The following is a 17,223-nucleotide window of genomic DNA, read 5'->3' as shown; positions in this document are numbered from 1 at the left end:
TTCAGACGTCCTTCCTTTCTCATTTTCACTGATTCACCTGTAACAGGGCTTTAAAATCTCTAAAGTCTCAGGGCACCTGGGTGGCTCAGTTAACTGCCTGACTCTTGATTTCGGCTCAGGTCATGATCTTGCGGTCATGGGATCAAGTCCCATGTCAGGCTCTGCACTGGGCATGGAGCCTGCTTGGGATTCTCTCTGTCTCTCTTTTCCTCTGCCTCTCCTTCACTCATACTCTTGTACTCTCTCTCTCAAAAAATAGAATAAAAAAATAAGAAATGAAATCTCTAAAGTCTCAATGATCACAGGCTAATTAAATACTTAATCATGGGAGATGATTAGAGGAAAGGAATAAAAATAGAAAATGTAATTCTTAGAGAAGCTCTCCCAGATGGAGAGATGAAGTTCAGCAAAGTGTTTCTATATTTGATGCTCTCAAAGTTAAGTTTAAGGTAACGGCTATTTTAAACCCCCTTTTTTTTTCATACAAGTTAAATACAGGCTTTGGGGTCAGAACTGAGTTCAGATTCCATCTCTGCTTCTTGACTGGCTTGACAAACTGGGACAAATTATACAACCTCTCTGTACTTCAGTTTCCTCACTTGTAAAATGGGGTAATGATGTATCTATCACATAAGGTTCTTGTGAGGTTTAAATGTGAAATGCTGATCACAGATGCCCTATAGCTCAATAGTATTGGTTGTGATGATTATCCTTATAATTTTGCAAAAGTACAGTGATGATTCTTGAGCAGAGTCAACCTAAAGGCAGATTTTCTTTTCTTTCTTCCTGTTTCCTTCACTTTATTTTTGCTGTAAAGAACTGAGAAGAAAATCTACTCAGCATTTTGGAATAAAAACTTGTGTCAAGCAGTGACAAAATGTTATTTATTCAACAAGCCTTCACGAAGTAACTAGTAAATAACAAGCACTCTGTCAGGCACAGGGACAAAAATGACAATAGAGTATGCTCCCTGCCCTCAAGGAGCTGGCAGTCCAGGAGATGGATAAGGAAACGGGATCATATGCCACCTAACAAAGGCTGTCATAGGAGAATACACATGGTGGGGGTATAGCTTCCACCATTTCCTCTTAGATTAATCCCTTTGTCTTTGGCCCCCAAACTGAGGAATTGGTCCTATTTTTGTCTTTAACCGGGTGTTTTAAACTGTGGAGTTTTTTACATTTCTAGAGATAAAGGAAAAGCACCTCGAATTATAGAGGACACTAGAAACAGTATTTCCTACAGAGCCTGGGCTTCCTACCAGCATAGTCACTTCTAGGGTTTTCAGCCCAAAAAGTTCTTTGGCATATCTTTGCTTTGCTGTCCACGTAAAAAAAAAAAAAATTTTTTTTTTCTCTTTCTGTTCTCCACTTTATCGTCCAGAGAGCTGGGTAGTTCCCAAAGGAAGAGTGCTTTACAGAATCTAAGGGTGATTTATAGGCAAAGGCAGACAATGATTAGTTTTAACCTTCCAGTTCCATACCCCCAAAATGAACATAAACTTTCATGGTAGTCATTACTGGAAATGCAGATCATTTTAATTCCATTGCATTTTTCAGAATTATCAGTCGTAACCCTCTGTCAGCTGTTGAAGATTCCTATCTTTTTAAGTTGCCAGCATTAAAATATTTGTAAGTATTGCAACAATCTCATGGCTCATGAGATGATTTCTGATCTTTTTTGTTGTCATCAAAAGATTAAGTATTTTGCGTTTTGGTTAAAAAGTCGTAATTTAAATTTTGACTGGGTTATTGAAATAAGCATTATTAGCAAAGAAAAAACGTATATGGGCAAGATAGCCTGCAGAGGAAGGAGTAGTATTGAAGAACACGTAACAGACATGGGACTTGTAGATGTAGGTAGAAATACCATTTATCTCAAAATGGAAAGTGGAGTAAGGTGTATATTAAAAGAAAAAAAGACTAATCAAGAGAGGTGGATGCAATTGAGAATGAAAATGAGGATAAGAGTAAAAAGGATTGTACTGTTGAGCACCAAGGTGATTAATTTGATGATGCACATAAAATGTCTTCATTGGGAGTTTTCTGAAATTATTGTCCGTAGCAAGAAAACTCTTGAGCTGACTTGACAAAGAAGCCAGAATTGAAGTAATCACATGTTGTTAAGTATCTTTTTAGGTACAGAATTTTTATCCTTGGGTTCAAATCACGCATGTTTGGGCTTTCTCCTTCAGAGACATGGGATCAACACAGGTGTCACTTACAACAGTTGAGAGCATCCTCATGATGACCCTTGAATTGGAAACACTGTAAGTTGATTTTTCTTATGTGTATTTTCACCTAGTTGTTTATTTAGATTTGTTTTATTGTTTTCTTAAGTCAGGTTTATTGAGGTGTAAAATTTACTCTTTTTAAGCATACAGTTTGATGAGTTTTGACAAACGTGTAGTTATGTAACCACCAACACATTTGAGACGTAGACCATTTCTGTCACCCCAAAAGGCCCCTATGTGCCTTTGCAGCCAATCCCCTTTTGTCACCACCAGCCCTGGCAACCACCAACCTAATTTTTGTCCCTGTAGTTTTGCCTTTTCCACAGTGTCTTATAAATGAAATCATACAAGGGGCACCTGGGTGGCTCAGGCAGTTAAGCGTCCGACTTCAGCTCAGGTCATGATCTCGCGGTTCGTGAGTTCAAGCCCTGCATCGGACTCTGTCCTGACAGCTCAGAGTCTGGAGCCTGCTTCGGATTCTGTGTCTCCCTGTCTCTCTACCCCTTCCCCATTTGCACTCCATCTCTCTCTCTCTCTCTCTCAAAAAGAAATGAACATTACAAAAAATAAATAAATGAAATCATACAGTATGCAGTCTTCTGTGATTGGTTCCTTTCAGCATAATCCTTTTGAGATTCATCCATGTTTGGTTTTTTTTTTTAACTTTTTTAACGTTTGTTTATTTTTGAGAAACAGAGAGCATAAGCAGGAGAGGGGCAGAGAGAGAGAGAGAGAGAGAGACACACACACAGAACCCGAAGCAGGCTCCAGGCTCTGTCAGCGCAGAGCCCAATACAGGGCATGAACCTGCGGAACATGAGATCATGGCCTGAGCCAAAGTCGGTCACTTGTCTGACTGAGCCACCCAGGCACCCCAGAGACTCGTCCATGTTTTTGCACATGTCAGTAGTTCATTTCCTTTTTATTGCCGAGTAGTATTGCAGTTGTGAGGATATACCAGTTTGTTTATGCGTTCATCAGTTAATGGGCATTTGAGTTGTTTCTAGCTTTTTGGCCTTTATGAATAAAGTTGCTTAAAACACTTACATGCAGGTCTTCGTATGAGCATATGTTTTCATTGGGGGAGGGGGGGAGGTGGTAAAATACCTAATGGCAGGATTGCTACATCATATGCTAAGTGTATATTTAACTTTTTAAGAAACTGCTTACCTGTTTTCTAAAGTGGATGTACCATTTTGCATTCCAGCCAGCAGTATATGAGATCTTCTATGTATCCTTTCTTCTAATGTCTTTATCTATTTTTCATAAGGTGAATGTTGGCCCTAAAATTGAGTTGGGAAGTATTCCCCTCTCTTCAATTCTCTAGTACAGTTTGTGCAGAGTTGGCATTATGTTTTCCTTAAATGTTTGCTAGAATTCACCAGTGAAGCCATGTGGGCTTGAAGCTTTCTTTGTGAGAAAGTGTTAAACTACAGATTTTATTTTTGTAATAGTGCTACTTAAATTACATACTTATTTTTTGGAGTAGTTCATGTCTTTCAGGGAATCTATTTCATCTTGAAGTTATTGACATAAAGTATTTTATACTATTCCCTTATTATCCTTTTAGTATCTGTAGAATTGTAGTGATGTCATTCCTCTCATTTTTGATATTGATAATTTGTGTCTTCTCTTGTCTTTTCTTGATAAATCTGGCCAGAAGTTTATCAGTTTTATTTATCTTCTCTAAAAAGTGCCTTTTCATTACACTGACTTCTCTATTTTTGTTTTCCTTTTTAAAAATTTCTGCTTTGATCTTTATCATTCCATTTTCTCTCCTTACTCAGTGATGAATTTCCTTTTCATTTTCTAGTTTCTTAAAAGTGGACACTGGGGAAGATGAATACTATATGAGCAACATCCCACATGTTGACATGCATGTGTTTTCAGTTTCAGTCGGTACAAAATAGTTTTTAATATCCATTTTGACTTATTTGACCAGTAGGGTTCCTTAGGAGTGTGTTGGTTAGTTTCTAAATATTTGGGGATTTTACAGATCTGTTAATTTGTTATTTAATTCCATTGTGGTCACAGAACAATATGTTGGATGACTGAAATCCTTTTAAATTTATTGAGGCTTGTTTTATAGCCAATGAATTCTGGTACTAGATGAGAATATGGTCTATTTGGATAAATATTATGTGCCCACTTGAAGAAAAATATGTAGTCTGCTGATTTGGTGTGGAGTATTCTATAAATGTCAACTAGGTCAAGTAGGTTGGTAGTATTTTTCAAGTCTGATGTATCATTACTCATTTTCTATATATTTTTTCTGTCAATTATTGAGAGAGGGATATTGAAATCTCCAACTCTAATTGTGTACTTATGTGTCTCTCTTTCCTATTCTCCTTAATATATTTGGAAGTTGTGTTATCAGATACATAAATTTTTAAGTGATGTCTTTTCTATTAGTTGACATTTCTATCACCATGGAATAACCTCATTTATCCCTGGTAATATCTTCGCTTTGAAATTGACTTTGTCCTATAGTAAATATAGCCACTCAAGGTTTCGTTTGATTAGTGTTAGCAAAGCATAAGTTCTTCCATATTTTTAACCTACTTATATCTTTGTATTGAAGATGAATCTTATAGACAGCATATAGTTGGCTTTTGCTTTTTTATCCGGTATGACAACTCTATCTTTTAATTAGGTGATTACACCATTTATAGTTAATGTAATTATTTATATGATTACATTTAAAGCTACTGTCTACTCTTTTCTATGTATCCCATCTGTTCTTTGTTTCTTTTTCTTTTTCTTCCTGCTCTTGGGTTGATTTAGTACGTTTTATTATTTTTTGGTGGGGGGATAAATAGTTACAACTCAGGTTTTGTTATTTTAGTAGCTGTTTAATGGTTTGTAATGTTCATGTTTAACTTATCACAGTCTATCTTCAAATGATATTATATGATTTCATGAATAGTATAAGAACCTTACAATAAATAGTGTACTTCCATTGATCCCCTCCTGACCTTTGTGCTATTGTTCTCATACATTTTACTTTTAGCACACCATATTATTTTTTTTTGTTTAAATAGTCAATTATCTTTTTTTATTTTTTTATTTTTTTATTTTTGAGAGAGACAGAGTGCCAGTGGGGGAGGGGCAGAGAGAGAGGGAGACACAGAATCTGAAGCAGGCTCCAGGCTCTGAGCTGTAGACACAGAGCCTGATGTGGGGCCTGAAATCACAGACTGTGAGATCATGACCTGAGCTGAAGTCAGATGCTTAACTGACTGAGCCACCTGGGTGCCCCTCAATTATCTCTTTTCTTGAAGTATATATAGATCATGTAATATTAAATTAGTTTCAGGTGTGCAACACAGTGATCACCACAATAAGTATATTACAGTGTTATTGACTATATTCCCTATGCTGTACTTTTCATCTGGTGACTTATTTATTTTATAACTGCAAGTTTGTACCTCTTAACCCTTTTCACTCATTTTGTCCATATCCCCAGTTTGTTCTCCATATTTACAAGTGTTTTCTCTTTTTTGTTGTTGTTTATTCATTCATTTGGTTTTTTTTTTGTTTATTTTTTGTTTATTTTTTACCTTGTTTTATTTTTTATTTTTTAAAATTTACATCCAAATTAGTTAGCATATAGTGCAACAATGATTTCAGGAGCAGATTCCTTAGTGCCCCTTACCCATTTAGCGCATCCCCCCTCCCACAACCCCTCCAGTAACCCTCAGTTTGTTTTCCATATTTATGAGTCTCTTCTGTTTTGTCCCCCTCCCTGTTTTTAGATTATTTTTGTTTCCCTTCCCTATGTTCATCTGTTTTGTCTCTTAAAGTCCTCATATGAGTGAAGTGATGTGATTTTTGTCTTTCACTGACTAATTTCACTTAGCATAAAACCCTCCAGTTCCATCCATGTAGTTGCAAACGGCAAGATTTCATTCTTTTTGATTGCCAAGTAATACTCCATTGTATACATATACCACATCTTTCATCCATTCATCCATCAATGGACATTTGGGCTCTTTCCATACTTTGGCTATTGTTGATAGTGCTGCTATAAACATTGGGTGCACATGCCCCTTCAAATCAGCATTTTTGTATCCTTTGGTTAAATGCCTAGTAGTACAATTGCTGGGTTGTAGGGTAGTTCCATTTTTAACTTTTTAAAAACCTCCATACTGTTTTCCAGAGGGGCTACAGCAGTTTGCATTCCCACCAGCAGTGCAGAAGGGTTCCCCTTTCTCCACATCTGTTGTTTCCTGAGTTATTAATTTGAGCCATTCTGACACATGTGAGGTGGTATCTCATTGTGATTTTGATTTGTATTTCCTTGATGATGAGTGATATTGCGCATCTTTTCATGTGTCTGTTAGCCTTCTGGATGTCTTCTTTGAAAAACTGTCTATTCATGTCTTCTGCCCTTTTCTTAACTGGATTATGTATTTGATTTTTTGGGTGTTGAGTCCTTTATATATTTTGGATACTAGCCCTTTATCAGATTATGTCGTTTGCAACTATGTTCTCCCATTTCATCAGTTGCCTTTTAATTTTGTTGATTGTTTCCTTTGCTGTACAGCTTTTTATCTTTTTTTAATGGATGTTTATTTTTGAGAGAGAGAGCACAAGAGTGGGGTAGGGGCAGAGAGTGAGTGAGGGAGACAGAGGATCTGAGCAGGCTCCGCACTGTCAACAGAGAGTCAGTGCGGAGCTCGAACTCACAAACCGCGAGATTATGACCTGAGCTGAAGTCAGAAGCTTAAGCGACTGAGACACCCAGGTGCCCCAGAAGGTTTTTATCTTGATGAGGTCCCAATAATTCATTAAAAAAAATGTTTGTTTGTTTATGTTTATTTTTGAGAGAGAGAGACAGAGTGCAAGCAGGGGAGGGGCAGAGAGAGAGAGGGAGACACAGCATCTGAAACAGGCTCCAGGCTCCAAGCTGTCAGCACAGAGCCTGACACGGGGCTCAAAGTCACGAACTGTAAGATCATGATCTGAGCCAAGTCAGATACTTAACCAACTGAGCCACCCAGGTGCCCCTATTAATTAATTAATTAATTAAGAACATGGACACACACATACATGTATGCATGGGGGGGAGCAGAGAGAGAGGGAGAGAGAGAATCTCAAGTGGAGAGAGAATCCTGATGCGGGGTTCAATCCACGACCCTGAGATCACGACCTGAGCCAACACCAAGAGTCAGGCATTCAACCCGCTAAGCCACCCAGGCACTCCTCAGTAGTTCCTTTGTACTTCTGTTTCCCTTGCCTCTGGAGACATGTCTAGTAAGAAGTTGCTTTAGCTGAGATCAAAGAGGTTTCTGCCTGTGTTCTCCTCTAGGATTTTGATGGTTTCCTGTCTCACATTTAGGTCTTTCATCCATTTTGAATTTATTTTTGTGTATGGTGTAAAAAAGTGGTTTAGTTTCATTCTTCTGCATGTTACGGTCCGGTTTTCCCAACACCATTTATTGCGAAGACTATCTTTTTTCCATTGGATATTCTGCCTTATGGAAGATTAGTTGACCATATATTTGTGGCTCCGTTTCTCGGTTCTCTATTCTATTCTATTGATCTATGTGTCTGTTTTTGTGCAGTACCATACTGTCTTGATGATTACAGCTTTGTAATACAGTTTGAAGTCCAGAATCATGATGCCTCCAGCTTTGTTTGTTTGTTTTTTCGCAACATTATAATTCGGGGTCTTTTCTTGTTCCATCCAAATTTTAGAATTGTTTGTTCTAGCTCTGTGAAAAATACTGGTGTTTGATAGGGATTGAATTGAATGTGTAGTTTGCTTTGAGTAGTATAGACATTTTAACAATATTTGTTCTTCCAATCCTTGAGCATGGGATGTTTTTCCATTTCTTTCTGTCTTCTTCAATTTATTTTCATAAGCGTTCTATTGTTTTCAGCATACAGATCTTTTACCTCTTTGATTAGGTTTATTCCTAGGTATCTTATGGTTTTTGGTGTATTTTTTTTTTAATTTTAGAGACAGAGTGTACAAGTTGGGGAGAGGGGCAGAGGAGAGAGAGAGAGAGAGAGAGAGGGAGAAAATCTTAAGAGAATCTTAATCTAATCCATGCTGAGCGTGGAGCCTGACACAGGGCTCGATCTCAGGACCCTGAGATCCTGAGCCGAAATCAAGAGTAGGATGCTTCATTGACTTAGCCCATCCAGGCACCCCTTGTTTGTTTGTTTTTTTCTGAGATTCTACATATAAGTGACATCATATAGTGAAATGATATACATACATATAGTGAAGTGAAATGATAACCTATATAGTTACCAGTTCTAATGTTCTTCATTCCTTTGTGTGGATCCACATTTCCGTCTGCTATCCTTTTCTTTTCCTTCTGCTTAAAAATACTTTCTTTAGGGGCACCTGGGTGGCTCAGTCAGTTAAGCATCCAACTCTTGATTTTGGCTCAGGTCATAGTCTCACAGTTTGTGAGCTCAAGTCCCGCGTTGGGCTTTGCTTGGGATTCTCTGTCTCCTCAGTGCTCTTTCCCCCTTGCACACGCCTACTGCACGTGCCCTCTCTCTCTGTCTCTCAAATAAACATTAAAAAAAATACTTCCTTTGGCATTTCTACAGTGTAAGCCTGCTAATGATGAATTCTTCCAGCTCTTGTATGTCTCAGATAGTCTTTATGTTGCTTTTATTTTTGAAAGCTTTGGGTATAGAATTCTAGCTTGATAGCTATTTGGTCCCCCTCTCCTTTTCACTGCTTGAAAGATGTTGCCCCACCGAGTTCTGGCTTACATTATTTCCAGCAAGAAATATGTTGTCATTGTTATATCTTTGTTGCTCTGTATGTCGTGTGTGGTTTTGTTCCTTTGGCTGCTTTTAAGATTTGCTCTTTATCGCTGGCTTTGACCAGTTCGATTATGATGTGCCGTGGTGTAGTTTTATCCGTGTTTAATGGATTAAACTAAACATGTAGTTTAATCCATGTTGTGCTCAGAGTTCATTGACCTTCCTGGATTTGTGAGTTTATAGGGTTTACTTATTTGGAAATGTGGGGGCTATTATTTTTTCAAATTTATTTTATATCTCCTCTCCTTCGTGGACTCTAAGTATACATATATTAGGCCACTTGAAGTTGTTGCACGATTCATTGAGTTAAGTAGAGGCATGGGGTTTTTTTCCATATGTGAAATACTGTTATAATAACTTTTTTAAATGTCCTTGTCTGCTAATTGTAGCATTTGTGTAGATTATGGATTAGTTTTTGATTGATTGCTTTTTTGAAAAAAAAAATTTAACATTTATTTATTTTTAAGACACAGAGAGTGATCAGGGAAGGGGTAGAGAGAGAGGAAGATAAATCTGAAGCAGGTTCCAGACTCCGAGCTCTCAGCACAGAGCCTGATGTGGGGCTCAAACCCATGAACCACGAGATTATGACCTGAGCCAAAGTTGATTGCTTTTTATCCTCAGTATGGGCCATATTTCAGATTTATTCAAACTCTTAGAAGTCTACCCTCTTTCTGTGTGCCCTCCACCCAAAGTGAGACTTTTGGCTTGGAAGGAGTTACCTGTGTATTAAACTACTGATCCGTGTCACCCAGTTCTAATCTCTATCTCATTCTAAGGATACCATACCCCATGCCATCCTTACCTTTCTGTTGGGCACCTCTTTCCTTCTATCTGTGTATTTATAATATTCAAGAGCAGCAGTTGGCCAACTGGTCCCTACCCAACCATCCAGGCCATGTGCCTCAAGAATTCCTTTTTGCACAGCCCTGTGATGACTTTGGCCCGCCTCTTCTACCTACTCAAGTAACTCCTTTACCACTAATTTAATTCTCTGTGTTTCCATTTATAGGATATTACCTAGCCGTATGGCCTGCTGTCTCTGCCAAGTTAAAAATACTATTGAGGTTGTCTGTAAGACAGTCAAGCTACATTGTGACAGTGCATGTCTGACAAATGGCACACGTTGTGGTAAGTCCTAATTGCCTGATGATAAATTTGTAAATTTTTATTTTATTTGTGGTTTAACTTTTATTTTTAATCAACAATGATAATTTTTTTAATATTTATTCAGTTTTGAGAGAGAGAGCATTCACGTGCGTGAGCTGGGAGGGGGCAGAGAGTGAGTGAGGGGGACAGAGAATCCGAAGCAGGCTCTACACTGACAGCAGCAAGCCCCATGCGGGGCTGAACTGTGATATCATGACCTGAGCCAAAGTCGGATGCTTAACTGACTGGGCCACCCAGGCACCCTAACAATGGTAAATTTTTAAACTAATGATGTCATTGCATTATTTTTACTCATTCAGAGTTCAGATCCCTAAATTTCTAAGAACTATTCCTTTGTTAAAAGTCAGATTCTCAGTTACATTATTAAGTCCACTACCCCAAAATGAAAACCTGTTCACATAGTGCATCACAGTTTATAAGCTGATTTTACGTGCGTTAGGTCTCAGGTGCCCTTTGTCTTATAGGACAGGTGGAGATACCTTTTTGTTTATTTTGTTGTTTTTATAAGTGTGTAAGAGTACAAGTGATGCTGATTTCTGAAAAAGTTTTCTTTGGAGCCTCTGTGTTTCTGTTCCCTAACCAGAAGCTGCTACCCAACCGTTCTAACGGATGAGAGGGCTCTTCTATTCTTGGGCTGTCCAACTCTTGTTCTGAATCTTAAGCTTTTCTATCCAAAACACAGGTGCTTTTAGGTATTTTTCTGTTCTTAGGTTTTATTGGCACTAACTTGGTGACTTCCAAAATGTGCTTTTGCACCTGGATAGCTTGAATATGGGTCCCTGTCAATGGTCTAGGGCACAGCATAAATTACACTTTGCTACTTCTATAAGTAGTGTTGCTTACTTTCCAAAACAAGGTTTTACCAATTTTCTTACTCCCTTCTCCCTTAGAGGTGGGCAGAATAGGCTTTTTTTTTTTATCTCCTTTGACAGGCGAGGAAAAATGAGATCAGAGGTGCCTTAGCCTACACTCAAGTCTCGTCTCCCGTTTTGGGCGCTCCGCCAGCCCGCTGCTCCTCCTCTCTCGTGACCTTTGTAACCTCCTCCTCTGACTCTCCCCAGCACCACGAAAAATACGTTTAATTCTTCTGGAAAAACCCAGCTGCACAGTGCTGTTCAGTGTACACAAGCTGTACGCTTGACCTTCATGTAGTTGGAAGCTCTGGATGGTTCTCTCAGTAAAGCTAGAAATCTGGAAATGAAAGGAAATGAAAGCAAAGTAGGCGTTTGACCAAAGTTTCTTTATCCCTTCTGCATTTTAAAACCTCAAGTATCATTCCGTTGATTTTTTGGAACGCCCCACAGTGGCATCTCTCTCATACCTGGAAAATCTCTTAACCTATACCCCACATCTCTGCCCAAATTGAAGCAAAGAACCAGGGTGGACTTAGCGGGTCTCGTTTTTAGTTTTTTCTGTCTAGAGCTTATGTTACCGGAGGTGCGATATAGGGGAGCAGGGACCAAACAAAGGAATTGGTGGGTGGGCGGAGAGGGCGTGTCCAGATGAGGACCTGCTAGTGACGGGTGTTGTCCCGTGCATATGTGATGGTAGCAAGAACTCAAGCCCACTGAAGACGTAGAAGGAGGAAGACTCGTGCTCCCTCTGCCCCCGAAGCAGGACAGGGTGGGGTATGTGAATGCCAGGAGTCGCACTAGAGCTGCACACAGTTTAGCCGAGTATCTTCCAGCCTTGGCTTTTCTTGAGGCCTGGGCAATCGGCCCTTAGGGACCAATGGAATAACTCTAAATATAGTTATTCACACTATGGAATGTTCTGAGGAAATAGCTACTTTTTCAAAAAACATCTTTTTCTCCTTTGGTTGTTGCCAATCGTAGGTCCAAGTTTGAGTTCGTCTCCTCTCTAAATGGCGCTCAAGTATTTGCTGATTCTTAATTTGCTTGACTGGGATGTATGACTGTGCATTGACAAAGAGCTGTGCTATCAGTCTTTCATTATCAAAACTCATGTCTCCTTCTTCTTCGACAGATCAGGAAGTATACCTAAGGAATGCAGAAGGATCATTCATGAAGGTATTGAAAGCTCGAAAGAAGAGCGCCAGCACGGAGCTGACTATTGAGCCACAGAAGGCATCCTCAGACATAGATCGTGTCAGTTTGTCAGCCTTTATGAATGAGCAGCTAGACTTCAATGACAAAAGTGATGTCATTAGTGCACTGAATTACATATCGCCTTATTTCTGGGAGGGCAATCTAGAAGACGTAGAATCGACGCTGTTACCGTTCATTAAATTTCTGTTTTCAAATGTGCAAGAGGGAGACAAGCCCGTGGGTCACTCGATGAACGACACAGGGGACCCTTCTCTTAAACCTGGATCCAACAATTCAACTTACAAGAATGAACTGAGAAAACTCTACTTTCTGGAAAATTTGTTAGATGCAGAAATTCAGGAAAAAATTGATGAGGTGAAAAAGAAAGCAAAAATGGCCATGCTTATACATTCCAGCCTTTTAGGTCCCAAGTTTAAACGTCAAATCTTTCCAAAGAAATGGGAAACTGCCCAACCGCAGGAGAAGAGCCTAGACAACGTTGAGAGTGTGGGGAAAAAGTTCCTGAGAGTGAACAAGGTCATCACGGGCCCAAAGGGCATACGGAAAAGGCACTTAAAAGAACTGAGACGTCAGAACATCCAGAGGAAACAGAACGCCCAGCCGTCTGTGGAGAACATGGCCAAGGAAAGAAGGCTCAGGAGACCATCCCCAGGGGAGCTTCACGTGGCGCACAGGCCCAGCAAATTAGTGGGAAGCTCCTTCAAGACAGAGCCTTCGTTCGTAGATGAGCACAAGGCAGCGGTCCATTCTTTCATGAAGCAATACTCTTTGGACAGGCCTTCTGCCACCCCCGCTCCCAAGGAAAGAAGGCTCAGGAGACCATCCCCAGGGGAGCTTCACGTGGCGCACAGGCCCAGCAAATTAGTGGGAAGCTCCTTCAAGACAGAGCCTTCGTTCGTAGATGAGCACAAGGCAGCGGTCCATTCTTTCATGAAGCAATACTCTTTGGACACACCTTATGCCACCCCCACTCCCAAGGAAAGAAGGCTCAGGAGACCATGGCCAGGGGAGCTTCACGTGGCGCACAGGCCCAGCAAATTAGTGGGAAGCGCCTTCAAGACAGAGCCTTCGTTCGTAGATGAGCACAGGGCTGCGGTCTCTTCTTTCATGAAGCAATACTCTTTGGACAGGCCTTCTGCCCCCCACTGCCAAGAAAAGAAGGCTCAGGAGACCATGGCCAGGGGAGCTTCACGTGGCGCACAGGCCCAGCAAATTAGTGGGAAGCTCCTTCAAGACAGAGCCTTCGTTCGTAGGTGAGCTCAAGGCAGCGGTCACTTCTTTCATGAAGCAATACTCTTTGGGCAGGCCTTCTGCCACCCGCGCTCCCAAGAAAAGAAGGCTCAGGAGACCATGGCCAGGGGAGCTTCACGTGGCGCACAGGCCCAGCAAATTAGTGGGGAGCTCCTTCAAGACAGAGCCTTCGTTCGTAGATGAGCACAAGGCAGTGGTCTGTTCTTTCGTGAAGCAATACTCTTTGGACAGGGCTTCTGCCACACCCGCTCCCAAGGAAAGAAGCCTCAGGAGACCATCCCCAGGGGAGCTTTTCGTGGCGCACAGGCCCAGCAAATTAGTGGGAAGCTCCTTCAAGACAGAGCCTTCGTTCATAGATGAGCACAGGGCTGCGGTCTCTTCTTTCATGAAGCAATACTCTTTGCGCAAGCCTTCTGCCTCCCCCGCTCCCAAGGAAAGAAGGCTCAGGAGACCAAGGCCAGGGGAGCTTCATGTGGCACACAGGCCCAAAAATTAGTGGGAAGCTCCTTCAAGACAGAGCCTTCCTTCGTAGATGAGCACAAGGCAGCGGTCTCTTCTTTCATGAAGGAATACTTTTTGGACAGGCCTTCTGCCCCCCACTGCCAAGAAAAGAAGGCTCAGGAGACCATGGCCAGGGGAGCTTCACGTGGCGCACAGGCCCAGCAAATTAGTGGGAAGCTCCTTCAAGACAGAGCCTTCGTTCGTAGATGAGCACAAGGCAGTGGTCTGTTCTTTCGTGAAGCAATACTCTTTGGCCAGGGCTTCTGCCACCCATGCTCCCAAGAAAAGAAGGCTCAGGAGGCCATCCCCAGGGGAGCTTCACGTGGTGCACAGGCCCAGCAAATTAGTGGGAAGCTCCTTCAAGACAGAGCCTTCGTTCGTAGATGAGCACAAGGCAGTGGTCTGTTCTTTCGTGAAGCAATACTCTTTGGACAGGGCTTCTGCCACCCCCGCTCCAAAATCCCCACCTGATGTGAAAAAAAAGTCAAAAGACTTCATGTGCAGAATTTTTCTTATAAAAGATGCAAATGCTAGAGTTAGAAATATGAAGGCTTTCGGGCCAGCCTCACACCCCAGAAAAACACACCGCTTTCATAAAAGTCGCTCCCGTGTGGTCCACAGAACACCCAAGGCCAAACTGAATCGAAAGTCCAGAAAGGAAAGTTCACTCAGTAATAGACAGCTGCTTGCAAAGAGGCCTCCATCCTCTGCAGTCAGGAGCCTCATAAATTCCCCTTCACGAGAGGATTTTTCATCACCGGGAGAACTGAGTCCTCAGAAAAATCCTTTTCCAGAATTCTTTGCTCCTTCAGGAACTTACAGAGAAAACACTACTGCAGAGAACACTACTGCCCAAAATGTTTCTGACGAAAATATTTCTACAGGAAACACTACTGTGCCAGAACAAACCCTCCCTGAATTCACAAACCGTAAGAATCTTTCCACTGCTAATTCTACTGTTACTGCAGACAACTCTATGCCGACCGTTAAACAAACCAATGATACACAATGGGAATACCCCAATGCGGGCACTGGCTTGCCCCCAAAAGCCACAGGCTTCACTGTGTCAAAGCTCTCGTCCTCAGGTGATCTGTTTGAAATTCAGTTAAACCAGCAGCTACGGTCCCTCATCCCCAACAAGACGTGAGAAGCCTCATTTCTCATGTTATCCGGACTTTGAAAATGGACTGCTCTGAGACCCACATGCAGCTGGCCTGTGCCAAGCTCATCTCCAGAACAGGCCTCCTGATGAAGCTTGTCAGCGAGCAGCAAGAAGTAAAGGTGTCCAAGGCAGAGTGGGATACGGACCAATGGGAAAATGAGAATTATATCAATGAGAGCACAGAAGTCCAGAGTGAACAGAGAGGGCAGGAGTCAAGGGAGGTGAGGCTAAATCCCAAAATGTGGGGTCTCGACATTTAGGTGGTTTAGGACATGGACCCAAGCACAAGGACCAGGGGCTCCTAGTCCGGGTCTTGTCTTGGCCACATAATTTTGGCTAAGGCAGTGATCTGCCACTTTGCTCATTTAGGAAACAGTGCCGTTGTTCCCGGAGTAGACAAAAAGAGGACCTAACATACAAGATACATAAATTCTTGAAGAAAATGCTAATGATTAAGATTACATATCACATTAGATTTGGTATATTCCTTAAGAACCTAGAAGCGATTCATCGGAAAGAATGGGGTTTTAGAGTCGTTAAAGAATAGTTAACTTTCATCCTATCTCTGTTTTCTAAAAAAAATTGTTCTTTCCCTTTTTTTAGCTCACAAAAGAAGTTCCAGGCTATGGCTATAACAACAAACTCATCTTGGCAATATCTGTGACCGTAGTAGTGATGATTTTGATCATAGTTTTCTGTCTCATTGAGGTAAGGACAACAATTAATTCCGATTCCCAGACTATATTTCTTCTTTATAATAGATTCAGAACCCACAAACTGAAAATCAAAGCCACTTTCCCACCTGTCACGACTTGATATCTCTCTTCAGTCTGGAGGACTGAGATATGCTTTGTCCTTTTATTGCAAAGTATATTCCAGGGATTTTAAAAGGAACCCCACTGCCGGGAGACATCTGTGGATTGTAACCAAGATAACAAGCCATTAGCTTGTTCTGAGACATTAGGTCTAAGAAGGCCACAGTTGACATGATAGTAAAATTTCTTCAACTCAAAAAAATTATGTCGATTCGATGCACTCACCAGTCATCCTCCTACTACCACTGATTTCTTTCCTCGTTGGCTAAAATGATGAGAGAGAAATAGTCTTCACCTCCATGGAGCTATCAGTCATCTTGGAAGAAAGGGCATGGCTTAGAGATAAAAGTGTCATCTTGTTGATTAATTAGATGTACCTACAGCTCTCTCCTCCACTTCGCAAGGCATTGTGTAAACAGGTTCAGTTAAAACCCTGCAGCTAAAATCCTGCATCAGGCTACTCAAAGCTTGTCATAATTACAGTTGCCTATTCCTGGAGCTTGCCTGTTTACCTTTTATTCAATTATGTATGAATTGAATATATATTCAATATATTTATTCAAATATACATATGCTTATTGCATATATATATATATATATATATATATATATATATATATATACACACACACACACACACACACACACACACACACACATTGCCATCTGTCATGGCAACCCTCCATTTCAGCCAAAGCAGCCCCTCACCATCCCCTAGTCAGACCATGCCCTTTCCTACTTTTGTTGGTGACTTTGCCCACTTGAAATTCCTTTATTTCACTCTGCTGGTGGAAGTCCCATGAGCCTTCAAAAGCCAACTCGAGTTCATCTTTCTTCACAAAGCCTTCCCCGAATACTGTAATACTCCTGGACCTAGTCCTTCTGTGAGATTGTCACCATTTGTTAGGGTCTACAGTGACGCATTCCCCTCCCCTGATAACAAAAATATGCTAAACAGTTTGTTAAAAGGCAGCTCGTCAAGAGAGAAATATCAAGGTCATGGATCAGAGCAGAGATATGTAAGGCTTCCTGGTCTCTCAGACTTGAGTAAAACCTGACTGGATGTATTAACTGCTAAGGAGAAACATGTCTGTCTTCTGGAGGGTTGGTCAGTAGTAAAAGCATAGAAATGGTGAGGAAGAGACCAACATGGGCAGTGCCCACCTAGCCTTGCCTAAGAGTAGAGATGGCACCTCAGGCAGCAGATGAGAGTCAGGCCCACCAGCCGGG

At 41.1% G+C, this 17,223-nt stretch overlaps 1 pseudogene; it reads left to right on the top strand.

Annotated features, from left to right (window-relative positions):
- The window catches only part of LOC124522185 (leucine-rich repeat-containing protein 37A2-like), a 334,305-nt pseudogene that overhangs the window by 20,077 nt on the left and 297,005 nt on the right, over positions 1-17,223 (top strand).

This window comes from Lynx rufus, unplaced genomic scaffold (assembly GCF_022079265.1).
Source record: "Lynx rufus isolate CCGP_SWC_20201006 ecotype Redwood Valley unplaced genomic scaffold, mLynRuf1.p SCAF_34, whole genome shotgun sequence".
NCBI lineage: Eukaryota > Metazoa > Chordata > Mammalia > Carnivora > Felidae > Lynx > Lynx rufus.
Note: the sequence above shows the minus strand (reverse complement) of the source record. Positions and strands in the feature narration are given on the sequence as shown.